Source organism: Arvicanthis niloticus, chromosome 27 (genome assembly GCF_011762505.2).
Source record: "Arvicanthis niloticus isolate mArvNil1 chromosome 27, mArvNil1.pat.X, whole genome shotgun sequence".
In the NCBI taxonomy this organism is placed as follows: Eukaryota; Metazoa; Chordata; class Mammalia; order Rodentia; family Muridae; genus Arvicanthis; species Arvicanthis niloticus.
The window spans coordinates 12,990,319-13,010,785 of record NC_133435.1 but is presented as its reverse complement, the minus strand read 5'-3'; positions in this window follow the sequence as shown (position 1 = coordinate 13,010,785).

Below are 20,467 nucleotides of genomic sequence, written 5' to 3'. Positions count from 1 at the left end.
ATTACTTGGCAGGCTTCCCATCTAATCTGGTTTCTTTGTTTTGTTTTGGACGATTTATTTATTATATATACACAATGTTCTGCCTACATATATGCCTGAAGGGCAGAAAACGGCACCAGATCTCATTATAGGTGGTTGTGAGACACCATGCTGTTGCTGGACATTGAACTTAAGATCTCTGGAAGAGCAGCCAGGGCTCTTAACCTCTAAGCCATCTAGTCTGGTTTCTAACTCATCTGAGTCACTGAAAGTCCAGAAAGAAAACTAACAGGAAGAAGAGAATAGAAATCTAATTCCTTACCTCCCGCCTAGCAGAATTTACATGCCCAGGCTATGTTTCACAGATGCTAAGGTCCTCTTTGCTTTTCTCAAGAGAATTCCTGTAGTTAATGCTCTTTTCCTAAATGTTCACACATTTAGCATCCTTGATGCTCCATGCCTTTATAAGTTTAAGAGGTGAAACAATATCATTACTAGGATTCCTAGACTATTATTTTCTTCTTTATATACCAGCTACACTCTGGAGGTTATTTCTTTGTATATAAAACCTTGAACTGTCCCAAGTTTTTTTATGTTTGTACTCAACATAGACAATTTTACTAATGTTCATGATTCTGTGAATATATCCATATCGAATCTCTCATGAACCTATTATGATATAGAAATAAGAAGTAAGGTAAAAAAAATATTGTAGTCTAAGAAATAAATTAATCAAATGCAAAACCAATATTAATTGATAAGGATATCTCTAGTTGAATGACCAATAGTGCCATCATGTTTTTAACTAATTTCATTGATGTATAGCTGAAATAAAACAAATAGAAAATATAGCTGGGCAGTGGTGGCGCACAGCTTTAATCCCAGTACTTGGGAGGCAGAGGCAAACAGATTTCTGAGTTCGAGGCCAGTCTGTTCTATAGAGTGAGTTCCAGGACAGCCAGGGCTACACAGAGATACTCTGTCTTGAAAAACCAAAACCAAAAAAAAAAAAAAATAAATAAATAAATAAATAAAAACAAAAAGAAAGAAAGAAAGAAAGAAAGAAAGAAAGAAAGAAAGAAAGAAAGAAAGAAAGAAAATATCTACAGTGTATAATTTGGTTATCATACATTCACTCATAAAGCTGTCATACTATCATGGTAATGTTATAGCCACCTTTCCTAAGGGTTTCCTCATGCTACTTTACTCTCCTCTAAACCTACGCAAATGACCTTTTCTTACTACTCTGCTTTCTATGCTGAAATTATGTATATTTTGTTACTGTCTAGACCATTTTATATCTATCTATCTATCTATCTATCTATCTATCTATCTATCATCTATCTATCTATCTATCTATCTATCTATCTATCTATCTTCTACTATATATGGATGTATAGTGCATTAGATTTGTTTTTGAATTGTGTCTGTTACTCAATTTTATTTTGACTTGTCAATTTAAGTTTTGTGCATCAAATAACTTACTCAGACTAGGCTAGCTGCTCAGTAGCAAACCACTTGCTTAACAAGTGTTAAGATGTAGTCTCAGTTCTCCCACATCAAAAAATAAAACAAATTAAAACACAAAGCAACTCAATATATATAATATATTCATATATTATATTCATTATATTCAATATAATATATTCATTTTCTTTTTATTCTATCAATTATTGTGAGCAATATATTTGTTCATTCTTCATTTTACTGTTTATTTGTTTGCTTGATTGTGTTAGCTGTAGCATTTTGTCTTTTGGGCAGCATGAATCTATGCCGTTAAGTGAATATAATTATAAGATTTTTAAGTTTCCTTGATGAATCTGCCCTAATGTTGTTTTAAAAATGTTCTCTTTGATTCTGATAAGCCTTAGATTTTTCTCAGAAATCTACTGTATTAAGAAATTACCATAATTTGTCTGGTTGCTTAGACAATAAATTATCCTAAGTTGTCCAAATCAAAAGCCAAAATTATGCCCCACTGATCTAAAATCAGAAGGCAGGAGGGCTATATTAGTTTCTGGAAGCCCTGGAGGGAACCTATATTCGGGACTTCATTACATTCTAGAGGTGAACTACATTTCTTGATTATAAGTCAGATCTCTGCATATTCAAGAGTTCAGTTTTCCTTCCAGCTAATTTTTTTTAAAGTTCCTTAGGCAAAATTTTCTAAAGGCAAACCCAACAACATTACATCTTTCTGACAGTGCTTCTAGATTCACAATTTTCTTCTACTTTTGTTCTTATTCATTTATATATCTGCTTACTTATTTACATTTTTCTGGTGACAAAGTCTTACTCTGTGGGCCAGGCTAGCCTGACATTTGCTATATAGCCAACTATGATCTTGAACACCAAGGCCCTTCTTTCTCCATGTCACAAGTGCTGGGGATTAAAGCATGAATCATCATCTCCACCTTATGTTTCACTCTTTATGACCACTATTAATACATCAAGTTCACACAAATGAAATCTCAGAGTATCTGATAAACATCAATGAAAATGTAATTCTTCAATGCCATTAAAATAATTTATTCACAGAGGTAACATTATGGATGCTTTTGAAGACCTGTTATTCTACTTTGTATATAAATTTTGTTTATTAGTGGTGCAAGCAGTTAAGCTTCTCTTTGACTTAAAAAAATCTTAAATATCTTTTAATCTTACATCTTATTTATCTACATTTCAATATGAAAAGTGACTTTAATAATAGAAATCACGGTGTGGTGGAACACACTTTTAATCCCAGCACTTGGGAGACACAGGCAGGCAGATCTCTGTGAGCTTGAGGCCAGCCTGTCTACATAACGTGTTCCAGACCAGTCAAGCTAAACAGGGAGAGACCTTGTCTCAAATAAACAAGCAAATAAAGATCTTGGAATTACATCTTGGTTTTATTTTAAATAATCTTATCTGGTGTAAATTTTAGAAAAGTATTGATGTGATCATTTGTAATCCATGAATGCAGCTTACCAGTACAACACTTGCCAAACGTGCACAGCCTAGGTTCTAGTCTAAGTAATGCAATAAAAAGGTATAAAAAGACATAGGAAACATATGATAACATAACTGATGGTTGATTAATATTTCCCTGCTATATGTTTTCTTTTCATTTTTCTGATTACTAATGTTAATTACCTCATAGCTATATTCATGTCTGTCTTTAAAAGCTGTTTAGTTTGTTCCCTTTATCAATTTTTAAAATCAATTTGAGTCCCTAGGCCCATAACAGATGGATAGTTTAGTTTTTGCTTATTCCATAGGATTTTTTTGTGCCCTTCTTTGTTTCATTGCTTTATATGTGCACTTTTTATAATGTAAAACATAATGTTTTAATCATTTCAGCTTTATAATATGATTTTTATACTTATATATACTACAAATTATTCTTTGTAGTATAATCAATTTATGCGATTTCAGGTATTGTTTTTCCAAAAAAATTTTTCTAATCCTTTCTTTCAGTATTTGATCTCTATGTTTCACGTTCACATATATCTATTGATTTGCATTCTTTTGCATAATGTGATCTCCTTTCAATAATATTTTATGTATTTTTCATCTCAGATCTTTTGATTTCCATTTCTAGGGAGTAGATTGGATAATATATTTTCTTTGTTTCTATTAATCTTGTTCATTATTCAACAGTCTTCTTGAACATATGGAATGTAACCATTGAGACTTGTAATATCCTAATTTACTGTTTTAATCCTCTGAATCACCTCTATTTCAACTGATTAAGTTTTGTCATCAGCTATATTTTTCTGCTGCATTGTATGTTTTTGATTAAATGTCAGATATTTTTAATTTGATTTTACTGGGTTCCAGAGAGCTTTGTGTTTTATATATTTATATATTATATATTTATTTCATTTTTATGTTATATTTTTACTTATTTTATATTATAAATCATATTTATAATATATATTATAAATATTTTTCACATTTTATATGAATTACTTTAAAAATAGCCTTAATTTTGCTGTTTGTTACATGGAGTCAGATATCTGCTTATTCAAATTATTTTATCTCAACAATGAGATAGAATCCTTTTTTGACTTTTAGCAAATTTCCTATGTGTTTTGAGAGATTCTGATCCAAGTTTTTGTAATATCCCTAACATTTTGTGTGAATCCAGGTCCAGACCAGTATAAGCCATTTCAAGTGTTCCAGGAGATTTGTTGTTTGTTTTCCACTGTCTTGAGCTGGTTTCTAAGATGTGTACTTTTGGTCATACTCAAGTAAAAAATTACAGAGAATTCCCTGTGAAAAATTACAGAGAATTCGCTGTAGATTTTTAAGAAGTCTCCTCTCTTGGACTTCAGCTGTATGGGCTAAAATGTCCCTGGAGATTCCTGGTCTAAGTGTCAGCTTCCTGGGCCTTGAAATTTTTCACAAAGAAGTAAACATAAGGCTAAGTTCTTTGGTTTTCATCTCTCAGTGTTCCTTATTTTCTCTCTTTAAATCCCAGTATCTTGAGGGTTATTGTTTCTTGGGCTTTGTCTGAGGTTTTAGTAGTAAACTCATTGTTCCCTTTTGTTTCTTGTTGAGAAGCAGGGGTTCTTATTAAAATCTTAATTGTGTAAACTACATAGATAATAACACAAAGAATATATTATCATCCATATAGCTGAGAAGATAATAGTATTCTTATCATAAGATCATGAAAACGAGCTAAACTTAGTAATATAGATGTTTAGGGTTTATAAACATCGAGCTTCATTCCAGATATGACTTTGACATTTCTTCTACTTTATTCTTTTTCTGAGACATACTTGCTGAAGGAATAATTCAACCTTGAGTGTCATCTAAAGATCAAAACACTTTCACCAAGAAAACTGAAGGCCAGGTGTATTTGAATTGTATTAGATGATATACAGTTTTATATGCTGTGCTATGAAGCTTCGCTTACAATAAATTTATAGCAGAAACAACTTAAGGAAAAATCATCAATGCTGGGCATGTTCAATATTAAAATAAAAGATTTAATATGAGACAAATTCAGTGAACTTTGATTTAGATGAGGAGTAACGTTAAAACCATACCACCAATGGATAAGTAAAGATTATAGTAACAGACCTAGCATCTAATACTCACTGGAAGCTGTAACATACCAACAGTTTTTATCAATCTTAAACGGAAATGGTTAAGTGTGAATATGATAACCTTGTTAGTATTTGGGTTAAAACCCAGTGATAAAATTCTATAAATCATGGATACTTCAGAAAGACTTATAAATACGGGAAGTAAGTATTTAGAGTGGCCTACAGTTCCCTGTGATCTGATATATTGTGATATGTGCTTCTTGACACCTAGATCTCTGAACTCAGAGATCGTGCTAAGGACTAGAAGAACATATAAAGGAAAGAGATTCAGTGACCCACAATAGTACTTATGCTTGATTTTGTCAGAGAACTCAAGTTTTCTATAGCTTTATGTGTTGGGTTTTTCTCAGGAAGAATTGAATATAAAGTTTTAAAGGCAGAGGTACATAGATTTTTAAACCTTGAAACTCTAAAGTGAAAGTTTTATGAATTCACTTTCTGATTCTTTAAATAGTGATAGTTCTCAAATTTTTATGTTAGAATAATAAAATGTTACATAACCGGGAAGCTCATTTATTTTGCTGTCACTTCTAGATAGCTGATAAATAAAAAATGTCATATCACTTCAAACCTGAAAATGTGCAATTCATAAAAGCATAAATGAATTCAATCTTATACGGCATTTTGAGGAATAATTGTTTATCCAATATACAGTATGAGAAGTAAAGGATATTTTTTTCCCAATTCATTTACATTATGGAATTTTAATTTTTAAGCTACAACAAATTGTCTATTATAAAAATTGGAAAGGGGGCCCGGTAGCAGAAGCAGACACCCAGCGGGGTCTGCACCCTTGGGGAGACTGTATCCTGAGACATCCCTGAGAGGCCAGTGTCCTCAGGGAGGTAGATAGGGCCAGCTGCGCACACCCTATGCACCAGAGCCACAGCTGGGAGTAAGAAGCTCTCAGGACGCCCCCCCCCCCAGGTCCCCAGGTACCTAAACCCTGCCCTTGTGGAATTCCACTCCCCTTCCACCCCTCTTCGGATCCCAGTGGCAGGAGCAGGCATCCAGTGGGTCTTTACCCTTGTGGAAACTGCATCCTGAGTCAGCCCAGAGAGGTCAGTGTCCTCAGAGAGGCAGACACCCAGTGGGTCTGCACCCTGGTGGAAACCGTATCCTGAAACATCCTAGAGAGGCCACCGACCTGAGAGGAGGGGACACCATACCCAGAGTCATCCTATAGGAGCCACGGAACCCAGAGCAGCAGTCACCTTATCCTGAGACATTCTAGAGGAACCACTGCACTCAGAGCAGTGAACACCTAGTTGGTCTGCTCTCAAGAAGACACCTTACCCTGAGACATCCTAGAGGGGACACTGCACTCAGAGCAGCTGGAGCTCAGGATCACAGGATCACAGAGACATCTGGACCCTGAGGAGTTCTGACACAAGCAAGATAACTGGAAAGACAGACTCCAGTCAGAACCAGTGAGAAAGGGTAGCACTAGAGCTAACCAAATGGTGAAAGGCAAGCGCAGGAACGTAAACAAAAACCAAAGTTACTTGGCATCACCAGAACCCAGTTCCCCCACCATAGCAAGTCCTAAACACCACATCACACCAGAAAAGCAGGACTCAGAATTAAAATCACTTCTCATAATGATGATGGAGGACTTTAAAAAGGACATAAACAACACTCTCAAAGAATTTGAGGAGAACGCAGGTAAACAGATGAAGCCCTTAAAGAAATGTAAGAAAACACAACCAAACAGGTGAAGGAATTACACAAAACCATCCAGGATCTAAAAATTGAAGTAGAAACAATAAAGAAATCTCAAAGGGAGACTACCCTGGAGATAGAAAACCTAGGAAAAAGATCAGGAGTCATAGACACAAGAATCACCAACAGAATACAAGAGATAGAAGAGAGAATCTCACGCGCAGAAGATACCATGGAAAACATAGACACAACGGTCAAAGAAAATGTGAAATGTAAAAAGTCCTTAATAATTCTGCATCACTAAGGTCTGTCAAATGACTCTGGGCCAGAAGGCTGAAGATTTGATGCTCCAATGTTCGGTAGTATAGGGGCTTTCCAGGTGTTCAGCGGTCTCTATAAATTGGCTAAGTCTTAGAAGCTATGATTAGTGCTTCCCATAATTTCAGTTAACTCAGTCATTCTGGATTTCTGATGGGGTTGAAGACCTATAGTCTCATAGCCAATCCTGGCTATTTGCTTTGAGAGAAAAGATCTGAGTAGATGGTTTTCAGCTGGCATTCATTCTAAAGCCAAGAAAAAAGCCAGGTTCAAAACTAAGTGTTTTAGTTAGGAGAGATGACAGAGGTTCTGGTTAGTCAACAAAATGATGGACTGGGTATTAGGACTATCTTGTACCTCACTGGTACAATTAGGAGTAAGTATGCTCTAATTGTATTATGAGAAATTTTATTTTAACAGGAATGGTGATATGTAGGAGGAGCTAAGGGGGAAGGATTACCAAGAGGAAGAGATGGAGTAAGGAGAGGAGAAGATGAAGGAGAGGAGAAGCTAGGCGATGAAAGAGAAAAAGAGAGAGAAAGGGGGGGGGGCATGGAGGCAGATGTTCACGTGTCTCCACCAGTCAAAGATAGTTTATATATCTAGGTTGGATATTGGGTTACAATTCTGATTGAGCATTACCAAAACTTATAAAGCCTTTGATTAATATTTTAAAAAATTGTATAGCAAAAAGGAAAAGGGGGCATGGGATAGGGGTTTTCTAGGGAGGGGAAATGGGGAAAGGGGCTGGCATCTGAAATGTAAATAAAATATAAAAAATAAAAATAATAATAAACAAAAAAGGAAAAAAATTGGAAAGGGGAACTACACAGGTGACATCACACAGATACAAGGAAAATTTTCCAAGACAGTCCAGTACTAAGACACTGAAAATTTGATGTATCCCAAAAGCAGAGTAAGTAATAACCCACCGCTCATTAATCACCTTGCTTTTCTGCTGGTATCTCATGCTGTCAGGAAGATAGTTTAGAACAAAGACTCTATTTGTTTAGTTGAAAAGATGTTCTATCTTTTGAAAGCAAAATCTATGACCAACATTTCTTAAAAGTCAAAGGAATACAATAAACACAGGCAAAATCTCAATTATGGGTAGCATAGCCTTAATCTCAATGTGATGTACCAGAACTGGACTTTATTTGGGATGAGATTTTTATTCTTAAGTAATTTCACACTTGTGAGGTCTGTGTAAACTTTGTAAGAAGGTTTATTATTGTAGGGTATGGCTCTGATGGTAAGGTCCAGTTCTTCAATTGGTTCTTGATCTGTTGATAAAGAAAGCCAGGGCCCAACTGCTGGGCAATTCAAGGTTCCTGGAGGGAAAAAAGATGCAAGAAAAAAAGAGGGAGAGGTTTTATCATTGCTTTGGAGAGAGAAGCACGCAGCAGCCATGTGAGGTCTCGGGAGGAGCTGGGGCCTGTAGCCATTACTACATATTGGTGATCAGGGATGTTTGACAGGGGCTAGATGGGACTAGCCACTGAAGTATAGGGCAAGTAGGAGAGTCAGAGATAAGAAATTGGAAAGAGCAGGCTTTTCTAGGCAGCATGCAGCAATAGTGTCCAAAGGCAAGTTAAAATTGAACAACTGTGGGTCTGTGGTTTTTATTGGAGGATTCAAGAGAAACCAGGAGAGGGCTAGTAGTGTGGCCACTACCTGGAGCAAAGGCAGATAGAGTGTAAATCTACATACAACACATTAGTATCTGCACTGTAGTTTTAATGTTTATTCTCTACTTTGAATCGTTCTTTGTAGATAACAGTTGGATGGATAATTTTTCTCTTCATAAGTTACTATAGTCCCTTGTATTTTCTGTAACTCTTAAACTCTATGTAGAACTGCCCTTCAGTCTCATGATGAGTTGTGCTCTGTAGGAACAGGCAAGGTAACAAAGACTCGAGAGTGGATATCCCTGAAGGCTACTTCTTGGAAGATGTTGTACTAGTTCCTGGAATAGCTGATGTACAGCAGAGGGGATATTGAAAATAAATGTATAATTTCGAGGTGGATGAATAACAAAATGAAATCTTTGTTTCCATCTCAGAAAGTAGCTTTAAAGGATGAGATGCTATGTACTGAAAAGGGAAGAGCCAAGGCCTTTCAAAATCAAGGTTTTCTGATTGGCAGGTCATTGATGAGGATTTCTTTTGCTGAATCTCATTATATACTGACTTTAAAGTATCATTTGAGGCCCCTCCTTCCACAATTACTCAGTATTGTTGAAACAGCAGAAGATAGTACCACTTTTAGGATTATTTTCTGTTGGCATTTTGTAAATGGTAAAAAATAAGGACCTGATATGGGGTTGTTGGTTTCCTGAAAAGCCTTCTGGACTCCAATTCCAGTTCTCTGTAGCCAGAACTCTGGAGGAAGATCTGAGCAATTCTGAGAGAAGATTTTTCTCACTCTTGCTAAAGCCTTAGCGATAACATATAGAAAATGCACAAATACTCCCAATTTAGTCCTTTGAAAAGAGGGGACGCTGAGTTTGCAGACAAGCTCGTAAAAAACATTGAAAATCTGAAAGAAGGCATGTTGGCTTTTGAGATGTCCTCTGCCACTGTTAAGTTTGTGAGGGCAGAGGAGGGTCAGCACTAAAAGACTCCACAGCCAGTCAAACACGATCTGTAATTCCTTTTCAGAAAGAAGCTGACATTCTCCTTGGTTGAAAAGAATGCCAATCCCAGCCAGACTGGTTTCATTTAAACATTTTGGATTGCACAGTGAGTCATGTAATTCAAGAGGAGGATTAGCTTTGCATTCAGATACACTGTATGTAGAAACCAGACAGCCCATCACTTACTGTTGATTCTAATAATAATGTTTTCTTTTCTCTTCAACTCTTAAGTTTCTCCATGGCCTGGTGAGTTTATGCAACTCTAGTTGCAAGAGACATGGGTCTTCTACAATGTCATATTGTAGTATATCAACAAATCATATACCATGTTTTATTTAAGAAAGAATATAAGTTTGCTGCCTACAGGCCACACACCCATCCATTCCTTACACTAAGGTCTAGGGCCTATAATTTGACCACCTATAACATGGCCACCACTCTATTTTCTGCTCTCACAGGAAAACACCTAAAAGAACATTGTGAGACATCGTTTGCAGAGCCACCATTATGTCTAGCCCCATACCTATGGCAGCTCACAAAAAAGTAGCTCTCTTTAAGAAAAAAAAAAAAACACTTAATGGGTTTAACTTATTTCTTATTAATTTCTTATATAAAATAGAAGACTGTTATCAACTGTCTTTTAAAAATATAGAACGTTTTGTTAGATATACCCTGGATTTTTATCATTTGCTATGTGATAGAGGAAATGTTTCTTAATCACTTTGATTCTAAGTTCTTGCTATGAAGCCTTATGCAGTTTCAGATAATTAAATAAAAGTAAAATAATTAAATTAAATAATTAAATAGTTGAATTAAATAATTAAATAATAATGATTAAAATTAAATTAAATTTAATAATTAAATAATAATTAAATTAAATAATTAAATTGAAAATTAAATAATAAAAATGAGGTAACTTTAAAGATGCATACACAGTTTATCTGTAGTGCTCCTTTACTTTTCTCATAAGTCCCTTCTGACTGCTCTGGAGACAAACTGAAAGTCTCAGTATTTTGCATGTTGCTTTGATTAGCAAATGAATATAGTAATGTTTTTTTAATCTGAGGAGAGGTAAGTGCTTAATAAATGCACATCACTGTCTCTGAATCTGTGTGAATGTGATCTTGCTCAGTTTTGACCTTGATTTTAATCTCATCATTTTTCCATCTTTTTCATTACAAAGAGCTGCCGGTGTCTTTGCTGGGAGCAGTGAGGCAGAGAAATGCAATGAGGTGAAAAATCTTTCCACAGGAAGCACATGAAATATATTTAACTGTAAAATATTGAATAAACTCCTGGCATCCAGAGTCCAGGCCCAGAGAAGAAACATTTAATAGCTATGCCTTGAAAGGATATAGAATACAGTGTAAACATGTCTCTTAAGTTACTTGCTATACATTGATTATCAGGTTTCTAAGATCAAGATGATCTTAGAAAAAGTTATGTAGCAGTTTTGACACTAGCATTTGCCCTCTGCAAAAATGGATATATAACTTTCTTAGGAAGAAAGGGTATAAAGGGGATGAACTAGAACGACCACACAAATGCATACAAACCTTCATACCATGTGAACTTACATTCACACACTAAAATTACACGTCACATCAACATACAAAAAAAATCCAAAAAATATTGCTGAATTAAACCTAAACCCATGGAGGTTTATACCATAGTTATATGTTTGATTATCTGCTGTTGTTAATCTTAAAATGGCATATAGAAGGTTATATATAACATGAGATTGAAAGATTACTGTAAATAAATATCACAGCAATATTTATGAAAATTGTCATAATGTCGCCAAAATTTGCTCTGAATTTCTAAAAAGCTTTTAACAAAATAAGAGCATTGGAGAAGAAAATTATAAGAGGATATAATTTTAATGTGTGAACAATATCTCCATGTTTACAATTTGCAAACATACTATGTTTTTCTAGAAGGCAAAAGTTCAAATTGAGGTACATGATAAATTAACATTTTCAACTTTCATGTAATCTATAATCAACTTTTTTAGAGTTTGAAAGAAACCTTCACATTTTTTTCAGTAGATATGTAGTGTGGTGTACCATTTTTGAAAATTGTATTTAGGGCCTATAGATAACTCCATGCACTAGAATTTAACAAACATGCATTTTGGAAGAAAAGCTATTGAGAAAGAAAAGAAAATCCCTACCACCACATAACAATAAAAACACTAAATGTATAAAACAGAAAAATATTTAAAATGACAAGAGAAAAATGTCAAATAACATATAAAGGCAGATCAGTTAGAATTATACTTAATATCTCAAGAAAGACTTGAAAACTCAGAAAGGCCTGCATAGATATCTTGCAAACTCTAAGAGACTACAGGAGCCAGTCCAGACTACTATACCCAGCAAAACTATCAATAACCATAGACAGAGAAAATAGATATTCCATGAAAAATTCAAATTTATATAATATCTATCCACAAATCTGGCTCTATAAAAGATACTTGCATTAATCAGGGTTCTCTAGAGACAGAATTTATAGACTATCTCTATATACTAAGGAAATTTATTGTAATGACTTACAGTTTGTAGTCCAACTAACCCAACAATGGGCAGCTGTGAATGGGAAGTCCAATAATCTAGGAGTTGTTCAGTCTTATGAGGGTAGTTGTTTCACCTTATCTTTTGTATGAGCTGTAATCCTGAAGAAGTCAGTTCCAACAGATGTCCTGGCAAGTAAGTGCAAGCAGGCAAAGAAGATTGAGTCTTCTTCCAATGTCCTTACGTAAGCTTCATGCAGAAAGTGTAGCCCAGATTAAAGGTGTCTACCACTAAGCCTAGATCCGAGACTTGCTTTGTCCTGGGCTTACCTTGAATTCTAAGATCTTTTTGCCTCAGTTTCCTAGGATTACAGGCATATACTACCTTGCCTAGGCTTAAGCTTTCAAGGCCACTATGCATAAAGATCTCCATGTCAAGATCCAAGTCAGAAGCCTCTGTCTTACAGCCTCAAGATCTGGATTGTAGGATAGGGAAAGGCAGCCTGATTTTTGGTTGAGCTAGGTTTGAAACCCCAGTTACCCAGAAGGTGAGCCCACAGGGTCACCAGATGACAAGAACACAATCAAGAGCTGTTTCCACATTCAAGCCCAATGCTGGGGTGTGGAAACACTGCTGTGGCAGGGAAAATGTGGAGACTCTATATTGCATTTATCGTACACCCAACTGTAGGGTGCTGAGCTAGAAGGATCCTCTGATAGACCACTCAAGGGGTTGGAAAATGCAGCCTAAGATGAGGGATGCTGAAGCTGGGGAACCCTGACATCTGGATATCTAGTTGCCATTGGAAACCATGCCGAGGAGTCAGGGAAAGGAGGGTGGGGTGGGGTCCACGGGCCTGCAATGAGGAGCCCAGGGCCGGGGTTTCCCATATTCCTGGACACTCAGAAGCTTCTGGGTCTAGGAGAGTTGGGAACAGAGATGGGACTGAGGACTGATGAGCCTGCAGCCATAGCAGTGATTGTCTGGGACAATCTGCGGAAGACTTAGATGGCTTGACTCTATAGATGAAGGTCTTTTCCATGTTCCCCATTGTGGTTCGTGACGAAAGAGAAAGCCCTTGGTTCCCAACTGTTTATTGATTGTTCATCATGCAAAAGGGGGTACATACTACCTCCTCAGTGTGGACCAGAGATTAAATATCTTTTGTAGGAAGGAATGTACAGGAAGAGAAGCTTTTTGGCTAAATCTTCAAGGCCTTTAGATACCTCATTAGCATGGAGAACTCTGCTCTGAGCTACCTGACCATAGGTAATGTACCTATGTAGAGAGTGTGGTCATGTGACAGGGGCCTGGTCAGAAGCAGGTGAAACTCCTACCTACTGTCCTCTCTGGTATGAGGTTTCAGGACTTCCAACCCACTCAGTCTTACCATGTTTCCTGGCAGGGTCCCTTATCCCAAAAAGAGCCAGGACAATATGTCAGCACTAGAGCCCAGCTATCCTGTTACAGCATGCCCTAGATATTATAACAACATTGAAGGACAAGATAATGATGTTAAATCCAATATTATAAAGATGATAGAGGCCTTTAAGGAGGAAATAAATAAATCCCTTAAAGAAATACAGGGAAATATATTTGCATAAATATAAAGAAATACAGGAAAACAAACAGGTAAAGGATACACACACATACACACACACACACACCCCACACACAATTAAATTGACATTTAATTTTTGACAAAAGAAGCCAACCTATCACAATGGGGAAAAAAAGAGCATTTTCAACAAATGGTGCTGGTTGAACGGGATGTCTGCACATAAAAGAATACAAATAGATCTGTACTTATCAACCTGCAGAAAGCTCACCTCTTAGTGGATCAAAGTCAGCAAAGTAAAACCAAGTACACTAAGTTTTTTAGAAAAGAAAGTGGAGAATATCCTTAAGCACATTGGTACAGGATACAACTTTCTTCATGAAACAACAATGGCTCAGGTGCTAAGATAAAAAATTAGTAAATTAAACCTCATGAAAATGAAGATCTTCTGCAGGACAAAGAACAGCATCAGTAGGACAAAAAAATGACAGCATGCAGATGGCGAAAATTTCTTCACCAACCCTACATCTGACAATGGGCTAATATCATTCATATATATATATATATATATATATATATATATATATATATATATATATATAAACTTGAGAAAGTAAACACCAACAATAAAAATAACTAGATTAAAAAATGAAGAACAGTTCTAAACAGGGAATTCTCAACAAAGGAATCTCTAACGCCTGAAAAACACTTAAGGAAATGTTCAGTATCCTTACTCATTAGAAAAATTAAAATCAAAACCACTCTCAGATTCTATCTTACACTCAACAGGATGGCTAAGATCAAAAACCCAAGCGATGGTTGATAGTGGCAAGGATTTGAGGCAAGGGAAGCCCTCTTCCATTGTGGGTGGGAGTGCATACTTGTACAACCACTCTGGAAATCAATTTGATGGTCTCTCAGAAAATTAAGAATAGTTCTACCTCTAGACCCAGCTATACCACTTCTAGGAATATTCTCAAAAAATGCTCCATTATGACATAAGTACCATATGTTCATAGCAGATTTATTTGTAATAGCCAGAAACTGGAAACTACCTAGATGTCAGTCAACCAAAACAGGGCTAAAGAAACTATGCTTCATTTACACAGTGGACTACTACTCAACTATTAAAAACAAGGACATGATGAAATTCTAAGACAAATGGATGGAACTAGAAAATATCATTCTGAGTGAGGTAACCTAGACCCAAGAGGACATGCAATGTATATACTCACACATAAGTGAATATTAGCCATAAAGTACAGGATAACCAAGCTATAATCCCAAAGAAACCAAGTAACAAGGAGTGCCAGGGGAGAATAGTTGAGTTTTTCTCAGAAGAGAAACAAAATAGACATTGCAGGTGGACAGTAGGAGGGAACTTGATGAAAGTGGGGATGGGGTGGGCAGCTATGGCATAGGGAGGAGAGTGGGTAGGGAGGACAATATTCAGGTGTAGTAAGATTCGGGGGAGAGAGACCAGAAATCAGCTGTGGAAGGAGGATATCTAGGACCGACCAGAGACCTGCAGCTACAAGGTGCCTACGTGGACAACTTTAGCTGAGACTCCTACTGTGAGCGATATGGATCCTGAAATGGCGACTTCCTACAGCCAGGTAGGACTCTCAATGTAGAGATAAAGTCAACAACCCACCCACAAAACCTTCAATCCAAAATGTGCCTACAAAATGTGCAGGGACAAAGATGGAGAAAAATGGACTGAGAGCCAACCAATGACTGACCCAACCTAAGACCAATCCCATGGGCAAGAACCAATCCCTGACACTATTAATGATACTCTGTTATGCTTGCAGACAGCATCCTAGCATAACTATCCTCTGAGAGGCTCCACCCAGTAGCCAATGGAAACAGATGCAGAGACCCACAGCCAAACATAAGATGGAGCTAAGTGGGGAGTCTTGTGAGAGAGTTTGGAGAAGGATTGAGGAATCAAAGAGGACAGAGATTCCACAGGAAGACCAACAGAGTCAACTAACACGAATCATTGAGGGTTTTCAGAGATTGAACCATCAACCAAAAAGCAAATATGGACCAGACCTAAGTTTCCTGCATGTATGTATGTAGCAGACGTGCAGCTTGGTCTGCATGCTGGTTCCCCAACAACTAGAATAGGGGCTGTCCCTGAATTATCTACTATGGATCTGGTTCCCCTAAATGGGCTGCCTTGTCTGGCCTTAGTGGGAGAGGATGTGTCTTGTCCTGAAGTGACTTGCTGTATCAGGAGATTTGATACAGGGTGTGGGGAGTGCTCCCACTTCTCAGAGGAAAAGTGGTTGTGGGGAAGTGGAGGCAGGTTCTGTGTGAGACGGTTGACAGACGACTTATATGGGGATAGAAAGTGAATAAATAAATATATTTCAAAAATGAAAATAATAACAACAACAACAACAATAATAATAATAATAATAATAATAATTATTCCCAATGTTTTGCTGACAATGTTTCCTAATTACCTTAAAGCAACAACACACTGTTATTAGCCTTATTTTTCAGATTGGAGGTTTAAAAGATTAAACATAATATCCAAGTTTACCCAACAAATATATATCAACATTTATTTACATATATCAACAATTAATGATAAAAAAGAGGCTACAAATTTTTAAAGGAGCAAAGAGAGGTATATGGGAGGGCTTAAAGGGAGGAAAGGGGAGAGGTATGATATAAGTATATTATAGTTTCAAAAATGTAAAAGAAATATATTTTTTAAAACATATGCCACTCACTGTTGTCACAGCACTTATGTCTGGTTATTAGTATCTTTATACAATGATTTCAATATTGTTCCCCTTCATTGTGATCAGAGGTGAATCTAAATGTGGGATTTGCCAACTTTTGAACTTGGGACTTTTTAGCAACATGAATTTATTGGTTTGCAGATGTAAAATTTCATTGTTTATTTACCCCAGCATTTCATTTTGTGATTCCATTGTGCTCAGAAACATCACTGTACATTCCAGGCATATTCACATGACCTAGTTAATAAATGCCCCAAGTGCTCTGCATAGATTCACTCTGATAATATGCAGCAGTCAGGCCAAGCTCAGAAGAAGCCTGAGAGGGGTCTCATTTTCTCTCCTGGTTACTGATTTGCTGTATAAATTTTAATATTATGTTTATTCTTTTAAACCTTAACTCTGAAAAACAAAGCTAATAATAATAGTGTATTGTGTTTGAAAAACAAGTCTAATAATAGTGTGTTTGGGCTGCAAGGTAATTAGGCAACTTGTCAGAAAAACACTGTGAGCATACACATTATTAAATTCCAGGAGATATTTGACAATAACTATTATGATTTCTACACAAACAGATAAAGAACCTATTTCTATAGATATGTATCAGTAGATACATAATCCCTTTAAATAAATTAAAGTGTCACAAAAATTATGAAGTAAATAGCCTTCACCTTAATAATTATTACCTACAGTTCTGAAAATCTAGTGTATCTAGGCTTTGCACAATTCATGTCATAAATGGTTTATTAAATAACTATCCAGCTGATCTTTCTCCAAAACATTAAAATCGAACAAAATGTGAAAACATACCTCTAAAATTTCAATTCCATTAAACCATCTTTGCAAGTAGTGTAAGTCATAAATCATTGTAAATTTAATGCTTAATGTTAATTGATTAAATTGATTGCTATCAGATTAATTTATTGACAGTAAATAAAAACAAAAAGTGAAGTTGGACTTCTAGTTTACATAAAAAATAACTAAACTTAGACTTAAAACTTAATGTAAGAGTACTAACGAAGCATCCCCAGGAAAGAACATGAAAAGTAAAGCCACTTGATACTGGGCGTATCACACCAATAAGTTCAAAAAACAAAAATGAAACAAAGTGAGTCTATACCGAATTAAAACACTTCAGAATCACAATGTACATAGCCAATAAAGTGATAAGGCAGGAAAAAAATGTTCAGAAGCCATGCATCTAAAGAGTTAATTTGTCCAAGGTATACCAACAACTCACAGAGCTCAACCGCTAATAAAAATAGATACTGCAGCTTGGAAATTACCAAATAACTCAGTAGTTATTCTCTAAAGAATGTGTGTAGCTAGTCACCAGGTCCAGCTGAAGCCAGTACACCTCACTAATTATTAGCAAAGTGAAAATCAAAACCACTATTGGACATCACTTTATGCCTGCTTGTGTGGCTATTATAAAAGTCAAGAGAAAAAAAGTCACCAAGGGTGCTAAAATAATAGACACGAACAATGAGGATTGTAAACTGGTATAAACATGGCTGAAAATAGGATGGGGGTTCTTAAAAATTAAATATAGAACTAAAGACATTTTCTTTGTTGGGTATATATTCTAAAAAAAAAAAAAAATGAAATCAGTATAAAGGCATCTACATTTCCACAGTCATTGCTCAGTATAGACAAGGAAACAATCTAAAATAAAGATGACTGTCTAAGACAGATAATCGAAAATAAGTTGTGATGTAAATCTATAGTTATGATTTGTATGTACATTTATATTTAGAAAATTCAAATTGTGTAATCTTATTTAATACTGAAAAATATACTTCCACTTGCAACAACATAGATGAATTTGGAAGATATTATAAAAAAAATAGTGATCAGGAAGACTATACTGCATGATCCAATCATATGTGAACAATCTAAAATGCCGAATACACAGAAACAGAGTATAGTGCTCATTATCAAGTGCTAGGCAATGGTAAAAAGTTGGTTAAAAATGTAAACTTTAGATGTGCATAATTGGTGAGTTTTAGAAATCAAATGTACAGCATAATCTTATAGTTAATAAAATTATGTTATTGTATAAGGCATATTTTATGTAATTATTATACATATTATATAATAGTATTATTTAAAGAATATTTGCTAAGAGAATATATTTTTTACATATTTTTTCCTCTGTCTCTCCTCAGAATAACCATGAGAGATGATGGGTGCCTTACTTTACTTATTGGCAATAACCATTTCACTACACACATGAATATCAAAGCAGTATGATAATTATTTTCTTTTTCTTTTTTTAAATTTTATTTTATATTTATTTACATTATTTATTAAGATGCCATCCCCTTTCCCCATTTCCCCTCCCTAGAAAACCCCTGTCCCATGCCCCTCCTTTCCTTTTTGCTTTTATACAATTTTTTAAAAATGTTAATCAAAGGATTTATAAGTTTGGTAATGCTCAATCAGAAGCGTAACCCAATACCCAACCTAGATGTAAAAATTATCTTTGACTGGTGGAGACATGTGAACATCTTCCTCCATGCCCCCACTCTCTTTCTCTCTCTCATCACCTAGCTTCTCCTCTCCTTCATCTTCTCTCCTTACTCCATCTCTTCCTCTCAATACTCCTTCCCACTTAGCTCCTCCTACATATCACTCTTCCTGTTAAAGTAAAACTTTTCTCTCAAAATACAGTTAGAGCATACTTATTCCTAATTGTACCAGTGAGGTACAAGATAGTCCTAATACCCAGTCCATCATTTTGTTGACTAACCAGAACCTCTGTCATCTCTCCTAACTAAAACACTTAGTTTTGAACCTGGCTTTTTTCTTGGCTTTAGAATGAATGTCAGCTGAAAACCATCCACTCAGATCTTTTCTCTCAAAGTAAATAGCCAGGATTGGCTATGAGACTATAGGTCTTCAACCCCATCAGAAATCCAGAATGACTGAGTTAACTGAAGTTATGGGAAGCACTAAACATAGCTTCTAAGACTTAGCCAATTTATAGAGACCACTGAACACCTGAAAAGCCCCTATACTACCGAACATTAGAGCATCAAATCTTCAGCCTTCTGGCCCAGAGTCATCTGACAGACCTTAGTGATGCAGGATTATTAAGGGCTGATTACTCTGTCTAGGCAGATATAATCAGTCGACTATTCTGCATGTGTGTCCTTTTCTGGACAGTAATTTGTGTGTAGATGGAAAGAGGCAATTCTTGCCTAGTGGCTGTCACCACACAACTGGAGTAACTCCAAGGATGCTCAATTTCTTCTTAGAATCCAATACAGCAAGCTGTCAGGAGCAGACAGGTCTCTAATCAGAATGGACATTAATATATAAATATTTGTAGCATCAATTCTATGGACTTCTGATGTTTTGAAACCCATGTAAGGTAACCTGGACTGTTGTCTGTTCACTCCTCTCAGCTATTTCTAAATAAAATATGGGAAACCTCCTAACAATAAGCTCAAAGCCATGAAATTGCTATAGTCCCTTAACTCATAGGTTAACTGTCCCAAATCAGTTAAAAAAGTTAAAGAAGGACTGGGTCTAGGCCTTGTATTCCTAAATGTGTTATACAGGCACAATGCCCATGCGAGTATCAATATTCATCTCACTTTTATATTAATAAGAGGCTCATACCAGTGAAAACCTTAAATTTGAAATCAAAGTAAATTTTGTACCATTTAAGAAATTATAACTTCATCTTGATTATAATTATACAGATTTCTACCAATAGGTTATGGCTATGCAATAGGTCCTAGCTAATCCTCCCTGTTCCAACAAAACCACTACTTGTCCCTAGAAAGACAGACCATTATTAACCACATTAGTCCCCAAGCCCAGGGAATAGGGGCGCTGACTCTTTAACTTCTTCAAGCTGATTACTGGCGTTGAGATATTAGAAGAGGGGTGGGGGGAAGAGTAAGTTGATAAGCCTCTGATCCTGTGTCTTCACTGAA